Raw genomic sequence first — 22,970 nt, 5'->3', positions numbered from 1 at the left:
GTACTTTTTACTATGCAGGCTGGATAAATAAATAAAAGCCACGTTATACTGTCGAAATTTTATTAAAATTGGGGGGTTAGTCACTGTAGTGACGGGTTTCCGTGGACTGCCTACTAGAGGGGCATGGTAAACCCAGTTATATAGTTACTCAGGTTGTAGAGGCGAGGAGGGTAACTCCCGGGGTAGTATTAGAGCTCACTTCACGTCGAACCCCCACGTGAATGTGTAACTCGGCCAACGCCAAGGAACGGCTGGTTTTAAAAATAAAAATGTGTTTCACGTGTGAATATTTTAACACCCTTGGCGGACTCGGTTAGATGCCTCGGCCAAGGTATCCCCGAGGATTAGTTTTGGCTTGAGCCTTGTTTTAATAAAAGACATAAGCCTTAACAACTGTTTTGGTAAATTACAAATATTCTATGGTTTAAGAAACAAATTGAAAACATTATGAAATGGGTTGAAATTTGTTGTTTAAACTTGCCTCCATTTTACTCGCCTTTAGATATTTATGATAATGCCTGTTTACTCATTGGGATTTTATAATCTCACCACCCTCCTTTCCACCCATTTCAGGTTCAGTATAGACTGTAGATAGCTGATCTCATCGAGGACTACCATTGGATCTGCATTTTCCAAACCGTAGGTTCACAGTCCTCTTTACTTTTGTTTATTCGGGGGCCCTCTTGTTATTATAAATTAAATTAAATATTTTGGCTTACTGTATTTCAGTATGTATAAATTTATTTAGCTTTTACGCTATAAAAAAATTATTCACGTATAACTCTATAAATATTGTTTTATAAGAAAATAGAATATTTTCCTTAATATTTCTTTTATTTTCTTATTCTATTCAAATAACCGTAATTTCGTTTTAAATGAAGATTTTAGACTTTTAAACTCATTTTGAATATGAATTATGTGTTTTGTACTTGTATATTACGTTTTAGCCAGTTTCGAAATTTTTGAGAAAAAAATGATCAAAATACCCTTATGTGGCGAAAATTTTATTTTGATTGTTTTTGATCTAAAATAGTATATATTCTCTAAAAACTCAATATTTAACAATGATTGCTCACAGGAAAGGAAAGAAACTGATATGTAAGCCTTGCGGGGTTCTGGTTGGCATTCCGAATAATGAGTGTCAATCGGGACGTCGCGGCGATTGTCATGGGCCTGAGGCAGGTTCCGGGTCGTGACAATGTACTTGAGCCTGGTGTGATTATGATGATATTGATGTTTGTCTATCTAATTATGCATATCTAGACTTATGAAATGAAAGCTCATGAATGTGATATATGGTTGACATATATGTGAAATTTGATACTTTGCACTTTGGGAATTTTCATGAGTTTTATGTTGATTTTGTTGGTTTAGTAGGGTGGCCTTTTTGTTGAGTGAAGGGAAACTTTTCTCTTGTTGCTCTGTTTCGCTGCAACGAGAAACTCTCAGGTTTGAGGGCCTTCACCAGAATTGGTTTTCGCTACAGCGAGAAACTTTCTGTCCATTTTGCTAACTTGTGGGTTTTTGCCATATTTCCCATTTCTTTGGTACCATAGTTGAGCATGGATTTTTGTAAAGTGATTTATTCATGTGGGGTTTACATGAGGGGTTTAAAGGAGCTAAAACAATTGCATGGTTTTGAGAAAATGAATGCATCATGATTTCGATAAACATTTCTTATGGTATGTTTGTTCCCTTCTTGTTCACTCACTGAGTATTGTACTCACATTTTATAAAAAAATTCATGTTTTCAGATCAGGTGACTGTTGGACCCTAGATCAAGGAGTCCCGTAGTGCATCTCCTAGGTATGTGTCTGGCATTCGATAGTAATCCCTTTTATTGTAAATGTCTCCGCTGGAAGTCATGGGTCCTTTTGTATTGTGAATACAGTCTAACGATGTGAATATGTGTATGCAATGTAAATTGCTAAATACATGACTGGTATAGTGCATGTATATTATTATCGATAATGCCATTGTGTTTTGGCTATGTTCACACCCAGGAAAAGATGTGTGTGTATGCATGATATGATAAATTTGTTAAGCAAAGGTAAATGGATAGGCTTGCTTGGGCTTAGTGAGCTATGCTCATTGAGCTCATGCACCGGTCATGGCCCGAGAAATTGGGCCGTCACAAAATTACTCTTAATCTCATTAAGATAATTCAGGTTTTTTAACCATGAAATCACTTAAGACTATTTAAGGATAATAACACTCAAGATGCTTACACTGGAGAGGTAGCCTCGAACTGTTTGTGTTGCTGTGAAAAGAAAGAAAGTTATGGCTCATTGACTGCAGTAAAGATAATTTCCCATGCCTTGCATTGTGACCTTTGTATTAGTTGAACTTGTAAACTGATAAATGTAAAATTAATTTATATTACTTGAACTACGATGCAAACTTAAATATATAAAATTTTTATGGTAGTTGAACTTATAAACTAACAAATGTAAAATAAATTTATATTACTTGAACGATGATGCAAACTTAAATATATAAAATTTTTATATTAGTTGAACTTGTAACCTAATAAATGTAAAATAAATTTATATTAGTTAAACTATGATGCAAACTTAAATATATAAAATCATTACAGTAGTTGAACTTGAAAACTAACAAATGTAAAATTAATTTATATTACTTAAACTATGATGCAAACTTAATATATAAAATTTTTATATTAGTTGAACTTGTAAGCTAACAAATGTAAAATAAATTTATATTATTTGAACTATGATGTAAACTTAAATATATAAAATTTTTATACTAGTTGAACTTGTAAACTAATAAATGTAAAATAAATTTATATTACTTGAACTATTATGCAAACTTAAATATATAAAATTTTTATAGTATTGAACTTGTAAACTAACAAATGTAAAAATAATTTATAAGGTAAAATATACATAGCCCCTCAACTTTTAGTCATAATGCCACGTGGATCCATTAGTTTTCAAAAGAAACACTCTATTCCGAAAGAATATCTCTGTTGGACACATAAGTCTAACTGTTAATTAGCTCCATTAATTTGATGACATGTCTGTCAAACCTTACTTTGTAAAATAATTATAATGTCATTCACATGCTCGATAGAATGTTTGTATATTTAGGAAGTTCGAGAAATCGTTAAAAAATGATATTGCCCCTAATGGTATCATTGAGTCGATTAAGCCTCGAACTAGTTCAAATAGGAATTTTAAGGTGAAATTAAGAGTTTCACAGTTTAGGGATGACTCAAAATGGTAATTTGGAGTTCGAGGATCAATTCAGAGTCAAACTGAAATTTTCACTATCTAGGGGCAAAATCGTAATTTTTCCACTTACGGACAAAATTTGAGATGTTGAGAGAATTTAGATCACATTTGACAAATTGGAGAATGGTATGAGTATAAGGGATGAAAAATATGTCTATAGGCAATTTTTCAGTTTTTAGGGCAAAAATGTATTTTTTCACTTTACGAGGGCAAAAGTGTAATTTTTAAAAATTTACTCCTCCAAAACTTTGGAAAAGTCTAGAAATTTCATGGAAGACATGGATAAGTGAAGAGGATTGACTGGTAGAAAACAAAAGTCAAAAAGATGGCTAGAAAAAAATAAAATAATAAAATATTTAAAAGGTAAATAAAATAATAATATTTTATTAAGCCTATTAAAAGGCTTGAAAATTCCAGAATTCTTCATTGGGATGGTCAGCCAAAACCAGCAGGAGAGAGAGAGAAATAAGAACAAACCCTAGAGTGAGAAAATTGAAAGAAAAAATGATATTTTTCAAGGAATCAAGTGTTTAAGGGTATGATTTTTCAAGCTTAGCTTAAGATTTATCATTTCCATGCATTTCTCCTTATTTTCCATGGTTAAATTATGTGTTTTGATAATGGATTCAAATCTGATCATATGGGTTTAGAGAGAGAAAGTTGTTAGATTAATTTGATTCTGAATTATGTTAGTGTTTAGGGTTAGTTTAGCATGTTTATGAGTAAAACAACAAGAAAAATATTCATTTTCTCCATAAATTTCTCTAGGCCGAATCTAGCCAATGGTGTGTGAGGATGAGGTTGACTTTATTTTAAGAGAATTAGATGGAAAAATGATGAATTATGATGTTGGAAATTAAATGGGAATTTTTGGTGTAAAAAAATTTGAAATTTTTACCCACTAGGGGTAAAAGCGTAATTTGTGGTCCGAACTGATAAATTGGACCACATTCACAGTCATTGAGGTATTGTGGATATAATTGGATAATTGAAATTGAAATGGATGGAATTAGAGTTGAATTGGAGATTTTATAAATTTACACCGTGTATAGGCGAGTTAGGTCGGACATTGTGATTAAGCGATTGTCCAAACATTTCACACCCTATTTAGTGCATACGTATGGATAAGAGCTTGAAATAATATATATTGATTTGACACAAATTATTGAATTTTTTGTGTCATGTATTGTGGATAGGTGGTGAGCTATCTGATACGGGTAAAAGACTACACTCGAGGACTGAGAATAGGAGTATATCTACTTCTAGTACAGTGAGTAAACTTACTATCGTCTTAATTATCTAGAGTAGATTTATTTAATTGTGTGATTTTATGGAAAAATCGTTTAATTGGAAAATTATTGTGTTTTATGGGAAAATGAGATTTTATAAAATAATTTTATAAAATTTTTGAAAATTTAATAATGATTTCAAAATAGAGTAATTAGAGACCTATACTATGATTGTGTTGTTTATCCATGATTTTACATTAAATGGCTTATGATAAATGTCGGTATGACTAGTTATTTTATGATTTAAAGAATATGTGAACTGCTTTGATTTGTCTTGAATGTGTTAAGTGAACCATGTCATACTATTATGATTTTATTAGTTGGTGGATTATAAAGTGGGCACTGCAGTGACAGGGGTTCCGTGGGCCAGCCTAATTAGAGGGGCACGGTTCCAAATTATTGAGCTTACCTCGATTGGAGAGGCGCGTAGGATAACTCCCGAGGTAGGATTTGAGTACACTTCACGCTAGCCACCACGTGAAATTAGGACTCAGCCAACGCCGAGGAACGGCTGTGTTGTCAGAGGTGAAATGTGTTTGTGTGTGTGACAATAAATAGCCTTGGCAGTCTCGATAAGATGCCTTCACGGGGTATCTCCGAGAATGGATTTTTGGCAAGGGCTAAGTTTTTGAAAAGTACATAAGCCATGTTGAGTAATTGGATGAAATCTAATTATTTATATGGGTTGGGATGAATTGTTTTAATTGTCTCCTATTACTCGGCTTTAGATTATTTTGATGATGTTTGTCTACTCATTGAGATTTTATAATCTCACCCCTTCTTTCTATACATTTTTCAGGCTCAAAATAGGCAGTAGACTGTCAATTGCATCGAGAAGTAAATTTCAGAGTTGCATCCTAAAAAGCAAGGTTATAGACTTAAACCTTCTCAGTTATTTGGGGGCTCACGTGTCATTGTAATTTAAATTGCATACTCCAATTTTCTATATTACAGTATGTATAAATTTATTTTGTTTTTATGTGCAGAAAATTAATTTTTGATATTTCAAATATATATATATTGTTTTACATTAAAATAGATTATTTTAATTAATATTTTTATTTTATTTTATTATTTTAAAAAAAGAAAAAAAAAGAAAAAAGAGAGAGGAATGGAAAAACTAGTACAAAAGCCTTGCGATGCCTCGAAAGGCATTCGAGGGAAGAATGTCTGTCGAGGCTTTGCGGCGGTTGTCACGGGCTCGATAGGAGTTCCGGGTCATGACATGTCAATAATGAAAGGATAATTTTACCCTTCATCAATTTTAAAAATTACAAAATTATAATTTTAAAAAAAACACTTTACCTCCGCCGATCAACCATTCTTGTCTAGATGGGTGCTCCCTAGGGGGCACTAATCTGGTGTTCGTTGGGGAGCACCCATTGTGGTGTTTCCTAGGGAGCATCGAGATCTACTGCTCCTTCGTGGTGCTCCAAGGGAGCACCGATCTGGTGACCGTTCAAGGTAAGCAATGATATAATATGATGAAAAAAGTAAAATATGATGAAAGACATTTTAGACATTTAACGTTTAAGTGTTAACATCGTTTACATGTTTGAGGTTGGGTGTTCATTTTGAAAACTAATGAACCTACGTAGAATTATGATTAAAAGTTGAGAAGCTCTGTGTGTTTTACCTTAATTTATATTATTTGAACTATAATGCAAACCTAATATATAAAATTTTTAATAAATGTAAAATTAATTTATATTACTTGAACTATGATGCAAATTTAATAACATATCATTGTTTTGTTTAATAAACACTCTAACCTTTTGGAAGCAACATATAAAATTTTTTCTTAATTTATGTTTAATTTTTCTTAGAGTAACTTTAATTATCTTTTTAACTATTTTAATTTGATTTGGTATCTTATATCTATTTCCTTCCCACTTATGATTTATTTAGCATATATATATAAAGACTAGATAATCATATAAGATATAAAAATTTTACATTATATCTATTGTCTTAATTTTTTATTTTAGATAAGATAAGATAACACTAGGAAATAGATATAGGATTGTTGTACCCAAATAAATGTGTTAGAAGGGGGGTGAATAACACTTTTTGGCTCTTAATAAAGTTATCTTCTAGTTAGGGATAGATTCAAGATAAAAGGAAAATTAACAAATGAATGAAAGATTAAAAATAGAGGAGACAATGCGCAACATTTTATAGTGGTTCAGTCCAAGACCTACATCCATTACCTTGATTATTCAACCAAGGATTTTTCAAACTAATCCATTATGAACCGGTGAAATTCACAAACTTTCACCAAGCTTTAAAATGGCTTTTATCAAGCTTAGCCAAAACCTTTCACAATGGTTTTTACCGGGATCAACTAAAACCCAAAGTGGTTTTTCAAAGGCTTAACCACAACTTTTCACAATGGTTTTTCACAAGCTCAACCAAAACCCAAAGTGGTTTTTCAAAGGCTCAACCAGAACCTACAACAATGGTTTTTCACGGGATCAACCAAAACCTAACAACTAACTTTTCTAGGCTAAGTTAAAACCTATACATCAATCAAGCTAACCCAAGCTTGAATAAACCCCTTAAAGTGACTCGCTCACTTTAAGCATTTAAGAAGAAAAGAAATAAAAGTGTACCTATGATCACTAGCTTGATCTGAATGGTACCAAGTGAAGTGCCTATCTCAAATACAAAGATTGGAGTGAAGTGCAAAGAGTATTGCAAAGAATTTTTGCTATTTTGAGGTCTTTTTGTTCTTGGAAGCCTTCATTTCATTTCTAGCTGTTAGAACTCTATTTTATACTGGGAAAATCAATTCTGAAGTGAGTTAGACAGTTTTTGACCGTTGGAAACAGTTTTGTTACAGTTTTGGCAGTTAATTTGTCTTTTTGTGTACAATTCAAATTTTTTGGTAAAATGCTCTTAGTCGACTAACTGATATCTTAGTCGACTAAGTCGTCTCTGTCTTTTGATCCCAGTTTCTGGTAGTGTGCACTTAGTCGACTAACTTACTTCTTGGTTGACTAAGTTGGTTCTGTCTCTCAATACTCTTTAACCAACCAACTTCTGATTTGAATTTTAGCTGACTAATTCCTCATTAATCAACTAAGGGGCTTCTGTCTTGTTGATCAATTGTGACTTCCTTATTCCTTTGCTCTTTGATATGTGCATTTGAATGATTTATTAATTATTTGCATATAATTTTTGTCTTGCACACTCAAGTAGAGATATTAGACACAAATGAATGGGAATGTTTTATTATCATAAAAAACTAATGGAGCTAACAATCTCCCCATTTTTTGATGATGACAAAACATTCCTTAGTTAACAGCTCAGTGTCCTTTTATTCTTTTCAGTTTCGCACAAAATGGAGGTTTTCCTCCCCCTAAGTGTGTGCTCCCCCTTACTGTGTGCATAGTTTTATTATTCATTTCTGCATGTTTCTATTCTTGTCACACAGAAAATGATAAATAAGGGTTCAAATTTTTGACAGAATATATTTATACAAGCTTATGGAAAAATAAGCAGTAAGTGACAAGATAACAGAACATTATTACTACTTCAGCTTGTTGTTTGTCATATTGTTTCCAGACTTAATTCATTCCAAAGCTAAATGCCATAAACCATCCAATCAAAAATACTAGCATTCATATTTATTTTCATCCAAATTTCACTCACAATATCACATCAACAATTAATTATCATCATAACAGCTCAATATCAGCACCAAAGCATCAGCAGAAACTCAATGGCAAATTCAACTTTTCAACATTGCATTCATTCACAATCCAACCAAAATATCATGAGAATAAGTTTTTAGTATATTATCAGAATAAGTTCTCAATACACTTTTAGCATCAATCATCAGCAGAGGAACAAAATAAATAAGTAGTGTCTCAGCACAATGATTAGTATTCAATTTCTAACAAACTACCGTAGACCATCTACCATAGACAACCTAGTCAGATTCAACACCCTAAATTTCTCTTAGATTTCTGGTAACTCTACCATAACAATTTTTTTTAATTTATTTTCCTTTTCCTTTAGCTTTCCACTTCTCTTAGCTTTCCATTTCTCCCCCTTTTTGGCATCATCAAACCAAGAGGTCCTTATTCTTCTGAAGAGGCATAGGGGGTTGATTCAGGAGTTCCAAGGTCAACAGCAAAGGGTTGAGGAGAGGTTGCAAGTGGTGATTTAGGTGGGGAGGGTTCAGGTGAGGATTTGTCAAAAACTTCTAGTGGATTCTAAAGAGAGGAAATGTTTGCTGGTTTAAGTTTGTCAGCTAGCCGTGAGGATCTTCTTCTTTTTGGAAATTTTGTTTTGGTGGCCATGGTTTTTATCCCTTTTCCTGGTGGTTGGGATCTGGTTTGTGGAGTAGTAGTGATTTTTTCTTTTCTTTTCCCAGATTGCCCTTCTGTAGTATGAGCTGGTGCAGATGTGGCTTGTTGTGTTTATGGCTTTAACTGCTTCTTTTTCAGTTAGCTCTTCTCTAACTATCTGTTGGAAAAGATCTATGATCGATACTTCTTCAAACTTGGGAGGTGAAGACTGTTCTAGGTGTGGTTCTTGAATAGGTGGAGAGTTACCATCAAGAGATCCAAAAACTTCAATCCCCTTTCTTGATCCTTTTTCCTTCTCAACCTCAACTTCAAGGTCAACCATTGGGTTAACATCTTTATCTTGAGGAATAGGGCCTGTAGAACTCTCAGCTTGGAAGGCAAGGCCTTCAGTAGCTTGCCCTGCTGATGCTGGGCTTAGAGTTGCTGAGGTGTCCTCAACTGCAAGCTCAGCAGTAGATTTACCTTTTTCTTTCATCATATTTTCAAGCTTAGTAAGTCTTTCTTCCATTTTCACCATTTTTGAAGATTGCTCTGTAAGCTTCCCATCCATTCTCATCAACAGATTGAAAATCATTTCACTGAAAAATGGTGAGGGTGTTGTCTTTGTCTGTACTGGTATTGCAGAGACCTTAGGTGTTTTAGTAAATTTCTCTCCATTTATCTTGTAACCCATCTTTGGCAGACTACCTAGGTAGATAACCTGGTCTCTACTCTTTACCAGGTCCATTTCATACCGTTTAGCCCAAATACCTTTCTTTTGTACCAGTGAAGTAACGATATTTCCATATGGTAGATTTATCTTGTCCCCTGTACAAGCTTTTCTCATCCTTTCAACCATAAATCGACCTCGATTCAGGGGAGTACCATTGAATGCATGTTCTATTAGCCATAAGTCTTGAAGGCTAATGTAGTTAAAACTGCCACTTCTACCATATATGTTTGCTGCTATAAAGTAATGCAAAATCCTAATTTGAGGAATGGTAATCAGACCGGTATTACTTTTTGAGGAGTATTTTTTCTTTCTTCACTGTAATTATTTCCCACAGGGAGGATGAGTCATAATTTTCAGGGAATTCAAACTCATCTTCCTCACATTCGATTTTAAGTAAACTCCCTAGATCAGCTGCCGTTACACAAATTCCTTACCATTCATAAACACATTTAGACCATGATCAATATAATCATCAGAATCTTCAAGTTCCTCCTTTCCTAATGCAATACTTGCATAAAACTCTTTAACCAAATAGGCATTGTAAGATCGATTCTTAAAGGTACTATACTTCTTCAGTTTTAATTCCTCAAAATAATCAGATAAACTTGTCTGAATTTTTGGGGTTTCATTGAAACTATCCCAGTCTATGAATTTACCACAGGAAATTGGGAAATTTTCTATTTTCTTGTATTTATCCTCATGGGCCTTATTCCCAAACTTGGAGGATGAAGAGTTACCTTTCTTAGATTATTTTTTCGTCTCTTTCTTCTTCTCTATCTTATGACCCTTCATGATCAGCGTTTTTCCAGATATTTTGATTCCAGATGCATCTAAAATCCTTTTCTTCTTCTTCTGCATTCCGGTTTGTGAGCTTTCCTCCAATGGCCTCTTTCCCTTTTTCTTTTTCAGGGTTTTTTCAGATTGCCCTGATTTTACCATTTGATTTAAGGGATTTTCTAACTGAAGGTTTTGAGAATTTGAGAGGAGAGGGTTTCAGTTTTAGGTGGGTCAGTTTTAGAGGAGAGAAAATGTAGGGGAAATGAGTTAATGGACAGTTTGATTTTCCCAAAAACCGTTTGTCTCCCCTTTAAATACTGTCAGTTTTTCTCTTGTTCAAAATTCAAACTTTGCCTCCTATTTTATTTTTTTATCTAGGCAGTATTTTCTACCCATTCTCTTCACTCGGTATATTGCTCCTGTTCACTATTTTATTCTTTTTCTCTCTAACTCACTAAGTCTTATTATTTAAAGTGACAGAATGCTCTTAGTTGACTAAGTGTCTCTCTTAGTCGACTAAGTGCCTACTGTCTTTTGAGAAAAATTTCAAAATTTTTCTTAAAGCTCCTACATACTAACCATTCCTAAATTTCTTCTAATCTCACAGAATCTATCCTCATTGAAGGGTTTTGTGAAGATGTCAGCTAATTGATGTACAATATTTAGAAACTCAATTTTAATGTCACCTTTAACTACATGATCTCTAACAAAGTGGTGCCTAATCTCAATATGCTTAGTCTTAGAATGCTATACAAGATTTTTTGAAATGTTGATTGCACTTGTATTGTCACAATATATTGGTATGTTATGCATTGAAATTCCATAATCTTTTAGTTGTTGTTTAATCCACAATATTTGAGCATAACAGCTACCTAGAGATACATATTCAGCTTCAACTATAGAGAGAACTACTGAATTCTGCTTTTTGCTTGACCATGACACAAGCATACTACCTAAAACCTAGCAAGTTCCACTAGTGCTCTTTCTATTTGTTTTGCTATCAACAAAATCAGCATCCGAATATCCAACTAAGCTAAAGGATGATTCTCTAGGGTACCATATGCCTAAAGTTTGTGTGTTTATGAGGTATCTAAAAATTCTTTTAATAACAGTCATTTGTGATTCTTTGGGTTGAGATTGAAAATGAGCACACAAACACACACTGAATTGGATATCAGGCCTGCTTAGTCTTGGAATGCTGTACAGGATTTTTTGAAATGTTGATTGCACTCGTATTGTCACAATATATTGGTATGTTATGCATTGAAATTCCATAATCTTTTAGATGTTGTTTAATCCACAATATTTGAGCACAACAACTACCTAGAGATACATATTCGGCTTCAACCGTAGAGAGAGCTATTGAGTTCTACTTTTTGTTTGATCATGACACAAGCATACTACCTAGAAACTGGTAGGTTCCACTAGTGCTCTTTCTATTTGTTTTGTTGTCAGCAAAATCAGCATCTGAATATCCAACTAAGCTAAAGGATGATTCTTTAAGGTACCATATGCTTAAAGTTTGTGTGTCTATGAGGTATCAAAAAATTCTTTTAACAGCAGTCATGTGTGATTCTTTGGGGTGAGATTGCAAACGAGCACACAAACACACACTGAATTGGATATCAGGCCTACTTAGTCTTGGAATGCTATACATGATTTTTTGAAATGTTGATTGCACTTGTATTGTCACAATAGATTGGTGTGTTATGCATTGAAATTCCATAATCTTTTAGTTGTTTAATCCACAATATTTGAGCACAGCAGCTACCTAGAGATACATATTCGACTTCAGCTGTAGAGAGAGATATTGAATTCTGCTTTTTGGTTGACCATGACACAAGCATACTACCTAGAAACTGGCAGGTTCCACTAGTGCTCTTTCTATTTGTTTTGCTGTCAGCAAAATCAGCATCCGAATATCCAACTAAGCTAAAGGATGATTTTCTAAGGTACCATATGCCTAAAGTTTGTGTGTCTATGAGGTATCTAAAAATTCTTTTAACGGCAGTCATGTGTGATTCTTTGGGTTGAGATTGAAAACGAGCACACAAACACACACTGAATTAGATATCAGGCCTACTGGCTATTAAATAAAGTAGTGATCCGATCATACCTCTATAAAGATTTTGATCAACATCTTTTTCTTTTTCATCTACATCAAGTCTGCTGGATGGACTCTTTGGTGTGCAGATTGATTTTAGCTTCAGCATATCAAATCTTTTCAGCATGTCTTGAATATATCTTTCTTGATTGAAGAAGATTCCTTTTTCACTTTGTTTGATTTGAAGACTAAGACAGTACTTCAGCTCACCCATCATGCTCATCTCAAATTCCCCCTGCACCTCTTTAGCAAAGTTCTTACATAAAGCCTCATTAGTTGCACCAAACACAATGTCATCCACATAAATTTGAACAGCAATTAAATCATTTAAATATCTTTTGATAAATAATGTTGTATCAATACTACCTCTAACATAGCCTTTTTCAACCAAAAATTTTGAAAGCCTCTCGTACCAAGCTCTAGGAGCTTGTTTCAATCCATACAAGGCTTTGTGAAGTTTGAAAACATGATCTGGTTTTTCAAAGTCCTTAAAATCGGGGGGTTGCTCAACATAAACTTTTTCTTGGATGAAACCATTTAAGAATGCACTATTTACATCCATTTGAAATAACTTAAAATTCATAAAGCAAGCAAATGCAAGTAGTAATCTTATAGCTTATATCCTAGCAATTGGTGCAAAGGTTTCATCATAGTTTATTCCTTCTTCTTGGTTATATCCTTGGGCTACCAACCTAGCTTTATTTCTAACTACATTCCCTCGCTCATCTACCTTATTTCTAAACACCCATTTTGTTCCAACAATAGAGTGGTTTATAGGCTTAGAAACTAATAACCATACATGGTTTTTTTAAAATTGATTAAGTTCCTCTTGCATGGCCAATATCCAACTTTCCTCTTTTTCTGCTTCCTCAAATGTTTTAGGCTCAATTTGAGATATGAAAGTTGACAACTCACAAGTCTCTCTTGTTATTCTCCTAGTTTTAACACCTTGTGAAATATCACTTATGATTAGTTCTTGTGGGTGGTCTTTTGCATATCTCCAACTCTTTGGAAGGTCATTATTCTGATTTTCAGTTCTTTGTAGAGTTTCTGTGGGTGGAGGTTCTGTTTCTCTACCAAAGGCATTTTCTTCACTATTTTTCTTATTATTTAAACTCATCTCTTCCATTTATTTTTCAAAGATCATCCATATCATGTTCATCATCAGAAATTTCCTTTTGCAAGGTATTGGATTCATAAAAAACTACATGGATAGATTCTTCAACCATTAAAGATCTTTTGTTGAAGACTCTATAGGCTTTTGAGTTTAATGCATATCCTAAAAATATAACTTCATCACTCTTTGTATCAAACATTCCCAAAGGCTGTTTTCCATTATTCAACATAAAGCATTTGCAGCAAAAGCTCCTAAGGTGAGAGATATTTGGTTTTCTACCTTTGTACATGTGAGACCTTGTCAAGCTTAATTAAAAGACGGTATTATATCGAGTGGTACAACTAAGTTAAATAGAGATTTTAACTAGTTCAAATAGAAATTTTAAGAGGAATTTGAAAATTTTAAAACCCACAGAATGACTTAGAATAGTGATTCAGAGTTCAAGGTCCAGTTTGGAGTCCATCAGAAAAATTGACCGATTAGGGACAAAACGGTCATTTTACCATTTGATGATAAAATGGAGAATTTTAGCCAAGATTTGATCACATTTGACCAAGAATAATTATATGAGATATAATTATGATTATTGGAGTATAAAATGATGTTTAGCAGTGAAAAATTGTGATTCTCGATATTTTTGGAGCATAAGGGTAAAATGGTAATTTTGCCACTAGAAGACTAAACGAAAATTTTTATAAAACGATTTTTACCCCATTTGGTTAATATTGATCAATATTAGTGTTATTTGAGGTTGAAAAGTAGAAATAATGTGATTTCGGTACATTTGGGAGTATAGGGACAAAATTGAAATTTTTTCACCCCAAGGGCAAATCAGTAAATTTTTCACCCTATCACTTGTCAAGACCAAGGGATTTTAATTGTGGTTGGATTGGATAAGTACCAGAATATTTGTGGTGGAAAATTAAGAAGAAAAAGTCAAAAAGTTAAAAGATTGGGCCAATAAGCATGTGACACTTGGCATGCTTGATTATTTTATTATTTTTTATAGAAATTAGCCCATTAAATCCCCAATTCTCTCACCATATTCTGCCTAGGCAACCAGCAACAAGAACAAAGGAAGAACAAAGGGAAAAATAAGAAAACCTAGGTGAAAATTCAAAGAAAAAGTGAAGAAATCAAGGGAACAAGCTAGGTAAGTTAGAATTTCTTTAATTCTCCTTGATACCTAGCTTACCCATGCTTTTGTTCTTGATTTCCATGGTTGAATATTGAGTTATCATGATGAATTCAATTCTGAAAAATGGGTATGGAAGAGGAATTGTTGTTGGAATAATTTGATTTTAGATTATGTTAGTGTTTAGGGATAGTTAAGCATGGTTATGAACAAAAACACAAAAGAAATATTCAATTTCTCTAGGGTTCCTTGCTGGTCGAACCATGAGGGCTGAATATCAATGGGGGATTGTTTTTATTTCAAGGAAAATGGCTTGAAAAATGATGAATTAAGGTGAAACGGTTATGTAGAAAAAATTTCGGTGTTAGTGCACCAGATGACCGAATTTTTCTATGAGGAACTGTGAGGGTTCTAATGCTGAATTTGGCTTTATTTAAATGGTATGCAGTAAATTAAGGTATTAGAGGAGAAATGGATTAATTTGGAGGTGATTTGGACACAATCGCCAATTAATCGGTGATCGGTCGAATTTAATCAAAACCGTGATTAAGCGGTAATTAGACGTATTTTTGCATTTACATATCAAGCATTAGTAATTTAAATTAGTTTATATCAATTTAGGGACAATATAGTAAATTCCTCGACTTTGTTATTTGACAAGGTAGTGAGACATCTGAAAAAGGTAAAGGAATTACGCTTGAGGACTATTAGTCCGAGTGCACCCGGAATCTGAATTTTCGACACCTGTGAGTGAATTTGCATTTCAAAATTTATTTGGGAATTCTAATTAAGTTGAAATGAAATTCGTGAATGATTATATCTAATTCCCATTTAAAAATGAATCTCGGGAACAAGCCTTTAGTGAAAATATTTCTGTGATGTTAAATATGATTGTGATGCATCTGTGTATATCTGTATTATGCCTACATGTATTATTGAGAAATTGTGTGAAATTAAGTGTACTGAATCTGTGTACCCTTGTATTATGCTGATATGCATTATTAATAAATTATGGTGAAATTGATGCAACCGTGCATGTGCGGAGTGGGAAGTGCAATGCTAGTTGAATGACAAAGGATGTGATAATTACGACTGTGCATGTGCGGAGTGGGAAGTGCAATGCTAGTTGAATGACAAAGGATGTGATAATTACGACCGTGCATGTGCGAAGTGGGAAGTGCAATGCCGGTTTAATATTAAAGGTTGTGGGGACGGCGATACGTAACGCCCACAATTTCCTAGAAATTCAGAGGTGTGCAAAGAGGGATATTGAGTGATACCCCTTACCGAGTACTCCAATAGTTATTTCTTTGTACCACCAAGAATAGTGAAGACTTGGCGGTGTATATAATTGCTCATATCTTTGTGTATATATATTTGATTGTGTGGTATGTGAAACCCTTGTTTGTGACAGTTTGTGATAAACCGTTAATTTTGCTATCTTGCTTGATAGAACAATTGGTGAATGAAATTGTACGTGATACATATGCATATATGAATCGTACGGGTTGTGAAACCCTTATTGTGTGACGATTTGTAAATAACCGTCAGTTTTACTACTTTGCTAGAAGGATCGGTGTAAATTCAAGGATGTTTAATCCTTGAATGCGTAATAAATTTTTAGGTAAGGGAAAAAGGGTTTGGAATAGTAGTTACATGAAAATGGCTTTATTTTCAACCGGTGCATCATGATTGTCAAATTTCCTGGTTGAGATTGCTTGTTCCCTTCTTGTTCACTCACTGAGTATTGTACTCACGTTTTATAAAAAAAATTCATGTTTTCAGATCAGGTGATTGTTGGACCCTAGATCGAGGAGTCCCCGTAGTGCATCTTCTGGGTACGTGTCTGGCATTCGATAGTAATCCCTTTTATTGTAAATGTCTCCGCTAGAAGTCATGGGTCCTTTTGTATTGTGAAAACAATCTAACGATGTGAATATGTGTATGCAATGTAAATTGCTAAATACATGACTGGTATAGTGCATGTATATTATTATCGATAATGCCATTGTGTTTTGGCTATGTTCACACCCGGGAAAAGGTGTGTGTGTGTATGCATGATATGATAAATTTGTTAAGCAAAGGTAAATGGATAGGCTTCTTAGGCTTAGTGAGCTATGCTCATTGAGCTCATGCGCCGATCATGGCCCGGGAAATTGGGTTGTGACAGTACAGCTCATATGAAGTCTTTGATATCATGGCTCTTATAGACACTCTATTAAGGATATAAGCTGCTGTATTAACAGCTTCTGCCCAAAAGTATTTAGGTAAATTATTCTCACATAGCATAGTTCGAGCCATTTCTTTCAATGTTTTGTTTTTCCTCTCTACAACTCCATTTTGTTGGGGAGTTCTAGGTGCAGAAAATTATGATCCAACCTCTTTTCATTACAAAAATTCTCAAATTCATCTCCTTCAAACTCACCTCCATAATCACTCCTAATACTAATTATAGCTAGTCCTTTTTCATTTTCAACCTTCCTACAATGACTTATGAATGCTGGTAGAGCATCATTTTTATGAGCAAGGAAATATACCCAAGTGTACCTAGAGTAGTCATCAACTATTACAAAGCCATAAGATTTTCCTTCTAGACTAGTTGTACTTATTGGACCAAATAGATCAATGTGCATCAATTCAAGAGGTCTAGATATGGAGACAACTTTCTTGGTCTTAAAGGATGTTCTAACTTGTTTTCCTAGATGGCAAGCATCACATATCTTATCATTTTCAAACTTAAGATCCGGTAGTCCAACAACTAAATTTTTTCTAATCAACTTTGACATGGTATGCATGCTTACATGTCCCAATCTCCTATGCCATAACCAACTATCATTTTCAGCATTTGCCACAAGACATATTTCACAATCCATTTCAAGATCCTCAAGAAATACAACATACATATTCTTTAATCTTCTTCCTATAAATGAGACTTTATTAGTGCTTATGTCTATCACTTCACATTTGGTTGAGTCAAAACATACCTTAAATACTTTATCACACAATTGACTAAAGCTCAATAAATTATGTTTCAAACCTTTAACCAACAACACATGACTAATTTGAGTTAGAAAGTTCTTACCAACCGTTCCTATGCCATGAATTCTACCTTTTGAATCATCACCAAAGGATACAGTTCCTCCCTTTTTCTTGTCTAGTTGTGCAAATAGCATTTCATTTCTTGTCATGTGCCTTGAGCAGCCACTGTCCGTATACCAAGGTTGCTTCTTCTTGAGTTGAGCTCTTGAACATGTATCTTTTGAGTGCAACTCAACCTACAAAACAAATTTTCTATTTTTCTTGACAAGTACCCATACCTTGATGGGTCCTTGAAGGTTAGTTGCAACATAGGATCTTTTTAGAACCCAAAATTTTCTTATTTTCTGCATACTTCTTTTTCTATAGCAATCATAGGATAAATGACCAATTCTATCACATATATAGCATCTATGAGAGAAATCATTAGCATTTCTTCTGAAATTTGTGTTCTTTCTTGATGATTCTTTTCTCAAACTTTTAAGAACAACATTTTCATCAACTGCTTTTTGTAAAGCTTCTGTTCTGTTTTCCAATTCTAATTTTAGTGTTTCAAAATCTATTTTTGAATGCTCTAATTCAATTTGCAGAAAATTTCTTTGCTCAAAAACAGAATTGAAGTCATGTTTTATCTTTTACAAATCAGTCTCAAGAGATGCAGTTTTTCTTTTCAAAGTTTAATATTTAGATGCAAGTTTCTTAAATTCATCATAAAGACATTCATACTCCTCTTGTAGTTCATCAATTGAAATATCACAAGGGGATGAAGATACTTTATATTCATCTTCTCTGGCCATCAAACATAAATTTGTTCTTTCTTCAGCTTTTTCTTCTTCAACATTTGAGCTTAAAGTATCATTGTCTAACCATGTTGTAGCCACCATTACCTTCTTTGATTTTCTATTTTTCTTTGGCGTTTCTTCCTTTTGCATCTTTGTTTCTCCATATAACTCTTTTAATTTTTGCCAAATTTCCTTGGCACTTTTGCACATGGGCACTTTATCATATTCTCTATAATCAAGTGCACAAATGAAAGTGTGCATGGCCTTAGAGTTGATTTGTGCTCTCCTCATTTCAGCTTCTGTCCATTTATTTCTATCTTTGGGAGTTTTCTTACCATTGATCGAATTAATGATCATAGGAATGAAAGGACCATCGGTAATGACATCCCATATCTCATAGTCATAAGCCCTAGCATAAACGGACATTCTAGTACTCCAATAAGGATAGTTTGATCCATTAAATAGAGGAGGCATATTTATGCATTGACCCTCAGCATCAATAAAATTTTCTAGAGCCATTTGGATCTACCCTAAGGATGTTAAGCCTTTAATATGAGGGATAGACTCTGATACCACTTGTTGGTCCCAAATAAATGTGCTAGAGGAGGGTGAATAGCACTTTTTTGCTCTTAATAAAGTTATCTTCTAGTTGGGGATAGATTCAAGATAAAAGGAAAATTAAAAGATGAATACTCTTCAACCCGTCAACTTCTAATTTGAATTTTAGCTGACCAACTCATTAATCAACTAAGGAGCTTCTATCTTGTTGATCAATTGTGACTTCCTTATCCTTTTACTCTTTGATATGTGCATTTGAATGATTTATTAATTATTTGCATACAATTTTTGTCCTGCACACTCAAGTAGAGATATTAGACACAAATGAATGGGAATGTTTTATTATTATCAAAAACTAATGGAACCAACAAGGATAACATAATATAATGAAGAATAAATAACATTACCAAAAAACAAGCTTTTTTCAACGGAATTTTGCGTTGGAAAGAGTCAAAATTTTGTTGGAAATACCTTTTTCCTATGGATTTCCAACAAAAAAATCCATTGAAAATTCTGTCAGTAAAAGGCTCGTGGGATATACTTTCCGTTGGAAATCTGTCGAAAATTTTCAATGGAAAATTTCGTTGGAAAAAATACATAATCCGTTGGCTATACCGTAGCAATTCTGTTGGAGTTTCGTTAAAAATTTCCAATAGAAATTCCATTGGAAATTCTTTTCAAATGTAATTTTGTTGAAAATTTCCAACGGAATTCCATTGGTGATGTAGTTTCAACGGAAATTTTTTTACTAATTTTCAACGGCATGTTCTGTTAGTAATGCTTTTCCAATAAAAATTACCTATTAAAATTTTGATAATAAATTATCAATTGACATCCACAATTAACATTTGAAATTTATAAGAGAAACACGCAGTAAAAACTAAAATTCAAAGTCAAGTTCATACAATTAAAAATTGTCATAAACACACAATATCTAAAAATGTTAAGCACATATGAATATAAAGCTAAATGTGCTATTAAATGCTTATACTAAAAAGTATCCAAGTCTAGCAATGAAAAAGAGACATCATATCTGTGAGACCTCAACCTCTATAAGCTCGTAACTAGGCATAGACACAATAACACAGGCTAGGGGTAGTTTCATCATTTTCTCTAATAAGCTCTCAGAAGAAAGTTTTATGATATTTTAAGGTCTAAATAGGCATAAGACCGCATAAATGATGTGTAATGATCAAAAAACGAAGAAAATTAGAAATGATAATAATTTTCACAACAGGGGCAAAATGGTCATTTTTCACCTCGGGTCAAAATTTTTCAAGTTTCATAAACCCGAGCATGTCTAGACCATTATAAACCTTGTCCTAGTGTCAATAGAGTAAAAAGATTTCATATAGGGGTGGAGAAGGACAAGCTAACTTAGTAAGGGTATTTTCGTAATTTTTAAGGGAGTAGATAAGCTTGGGCTATAAATACCTTCTCTTTCTAGCAGCTTCTTGAATTTCCAACAGCTTCTTCTTCTTCTCCTCTTCCCATCTCACGTTGTTTCCATCCTCCATGGAAACTTGATATGAAGCTTGCATAATTTTCTCTCTCTAGCTTTAGTTTTCATATCTTTGTGCCTTTTTGACTAGAACCCTTGTATTCTTTCACTCTCTCACTTCAAAACCCTTGATAAAGCTTATTTCCATACTTTCTCTCACTAGTTGGGCATTCTAGAGAGAGAAAGAGAGAATTATCCCATTTGTTTGGAAGCTATTAGAAGAGAATTCAATTACAAAGAAACCCTAAGGTGAGTGGTGAACTAAGCTTGGTTTTTAGCTGTGGATAATGGCTAGTAATTGGGATTTATGAGCTGTTTTATTGTTGAGAATATTCATTCATTTTATAGTGATTAAGATAGTGAACTTAGATAGCCATTTAAGTGGCAATTGAAAGCTTGCTAAGGTATAGCTTTTATGGTTTATAATTATGAATTGACATTATGGTAATGTTAATTTGATGGTAGGTTCTAACGAAGCCCCATCACCCCAATTGGATCATTAGGGAAATTAGAGTCAACTAAAGGCTCAACAATATACCGGTGAGTGAACTGCCTTCAAAACTTGTTTTGGGAAATATAATGTATTTGCCACACATTTGAATGAATTATCAAGATTTTCATAAAAACAAGTGCCTTAGGAACAAGCTTTTGCTAAATGGTTTTATGTCATGATATGTGATTGCTATGGATTCATGCACTATTGTATTATGATGATATATATATATATATATATATATGTGTGTGTGTGTGTGTGTGTGTGTGTGTGTGTGTGTGTGTGTGTGTGTTGTGCATGATGATTGATATTGTGTATGATGACTATAACCGTGTGTGTGCACGATGTTAGGGAATGCACATGTCGGTGATGATGGTGGCGTGAGAGATGGATGATGATAGTGCCCGTGTGCATGATTGTGGGGGGATGTATACGATGGCACTGATTGTGCACGATGTGGGGGGATGCACACGATGGCGCCGGCTATGTGCATGATGTGGGGGGATGTACATGAGTTGGGTGTGATTATGATGATATTGATGTTTATCTATGTAATTATGCATATCTATACATATGAAATGAAAGCTCATGAATATGATATATGATTGACATATATGTGAAATTTGATACATCGCACTTTGAGAAATTTCATGTGTTTTATGTTGATTTTGTTGGTTTTGCAGGATGGCTTTTTATTGAGTGAAGGGAAACCTTTTTCTTGGTGCTCTGTTTCTCGCTGCAGCGAGATTCATTTTTGCTGCAGCAAGAAACTCTTGGGTTTTTGGAGAGTGACTGGCCAGAAACTCGTTGCAGCGAGAAAGTTTCTGTTTTGGGGCAGGAATTTCGCTGTAGCGAGATTCATTCTCGCTGCAGCGAAAAACTTTCTGTTTTGTCTCACATTTTGATTAATTGTTACCCTAGTTTCCATTCCTTTGGTACCATAATTAAGCATGGACTTCCAATATTACAGAATCAATGATTTAAGTTTAAAATGAGGAGGTTTGGTGAGAAACCCTCGGCCAGTTGAGAAACCCTCGTTCGGTTAATAACTTAAATCCCAACGTCGCTGCAGCGAGAATGCCTTTCCGCTGCAGCGAAGATTCGTTGTCGCATTTGACTCATTTGTGTATCACTAAAGCCTTCATTTTTCAAATTATTTGTTATGTATGGGTTCATCATTACCAAGTGATTAATCATTTAAGGGTTTGATGAGGGGATTTTAATATGAATGAAATTAAATTGCATTGTTTTAAAACAAGTGCGTCATGATTTTAAATTATTCCCTATTGTTGCTTATTCCCTTCCTTGTTCACTCACTAGGTTTATACTCACCGTTTTCAACTTCATGTTTTCAGATCACGAGGCAGCCAGTAACTAGGACAAGGTGTCCTTGTAAACTTGTATCCATCTTTTGGTAGGTGTCTCGGCATTCAGTAGTTGTACATTCGTCTGAGTCTCTGTGCTGGAAGTCGAGTATTCTTTTATTGTGTATAGACAAACCTAATGTAAATTATTAAGATACATGTTGTAGACAACGTATATACACTTGTCTAGTATGCCAGTATGAGGTTGCAATGTTTAATATTACTTTGATCCTCAGTTATGAAATGTGACTTAGCAGTTTATGATAGAATGATGAACACGTCAGATTAATAGGCTTGCTTAGGCTTAGTGGACTACGTCCATTGGGCCCATGCTCCGGTCATGTCCCGGAATTGGGTCGTGACAATATCATGAAATGTTGGATTCTTACTTGTCAAGATTTTAGCTTGAAGTACCTGCATTTTCTTGTTTTGAAAGCGCATTAGTCACGATCATTGTTTCCATACGTGCCATAAATTCACTCATGTTTTCTACCATTTCATTCTTAATTTCTTCATGTATTTCCCCACATAT

The 22,970-nt window shown here is 34.0% G+C and overlaps 2 long non-coding RNA genes across 2 annotated transcripts in view; one reads left to right on the top strand and one right to left on the bottom strand.

Moving 5' to 3' along the window:
• Positions 1-22,970, bottom strand: part of LOC148760803 (uncharacterized) — a 94,222-nt gene that overhangs the window by 54,311 nt on the left and 16,941 nt on the right. The gene's annotated exons all lie outside the window — the stretch shown is intronic.
• Positions 583-4,525, top strand: LOC148760804 (uncharacterized). Its single transcript, XR_016028319.1, has 3 exons — positions 583-639; positions 1,755-1,806; positions 4,451-4,525. It is a non-coding gene; the product is annotated as an uncharacterized LOC148760804 (long non-coding RNA).

Source organism: Theobroma cacao, chromosome 9 (genome assembly GCF_053813885.1).
Source record: "Theobroma cacao isolate CCN51 chromosome 9, ASM5381388v1, whole genome shotgun sequence".
Lineage (NCBI taxonomy): Eukaryota > Viridiplantae > Streptophyta > Magnoliopsida > Malvales > Malvaceae > Theobroma > Theobroma cacao.
The sequence above is the reverse complement of the archived record's forward strand: the minus strand, read 5'-3'. Positions and strand labels throughout refer to the sequence as shown.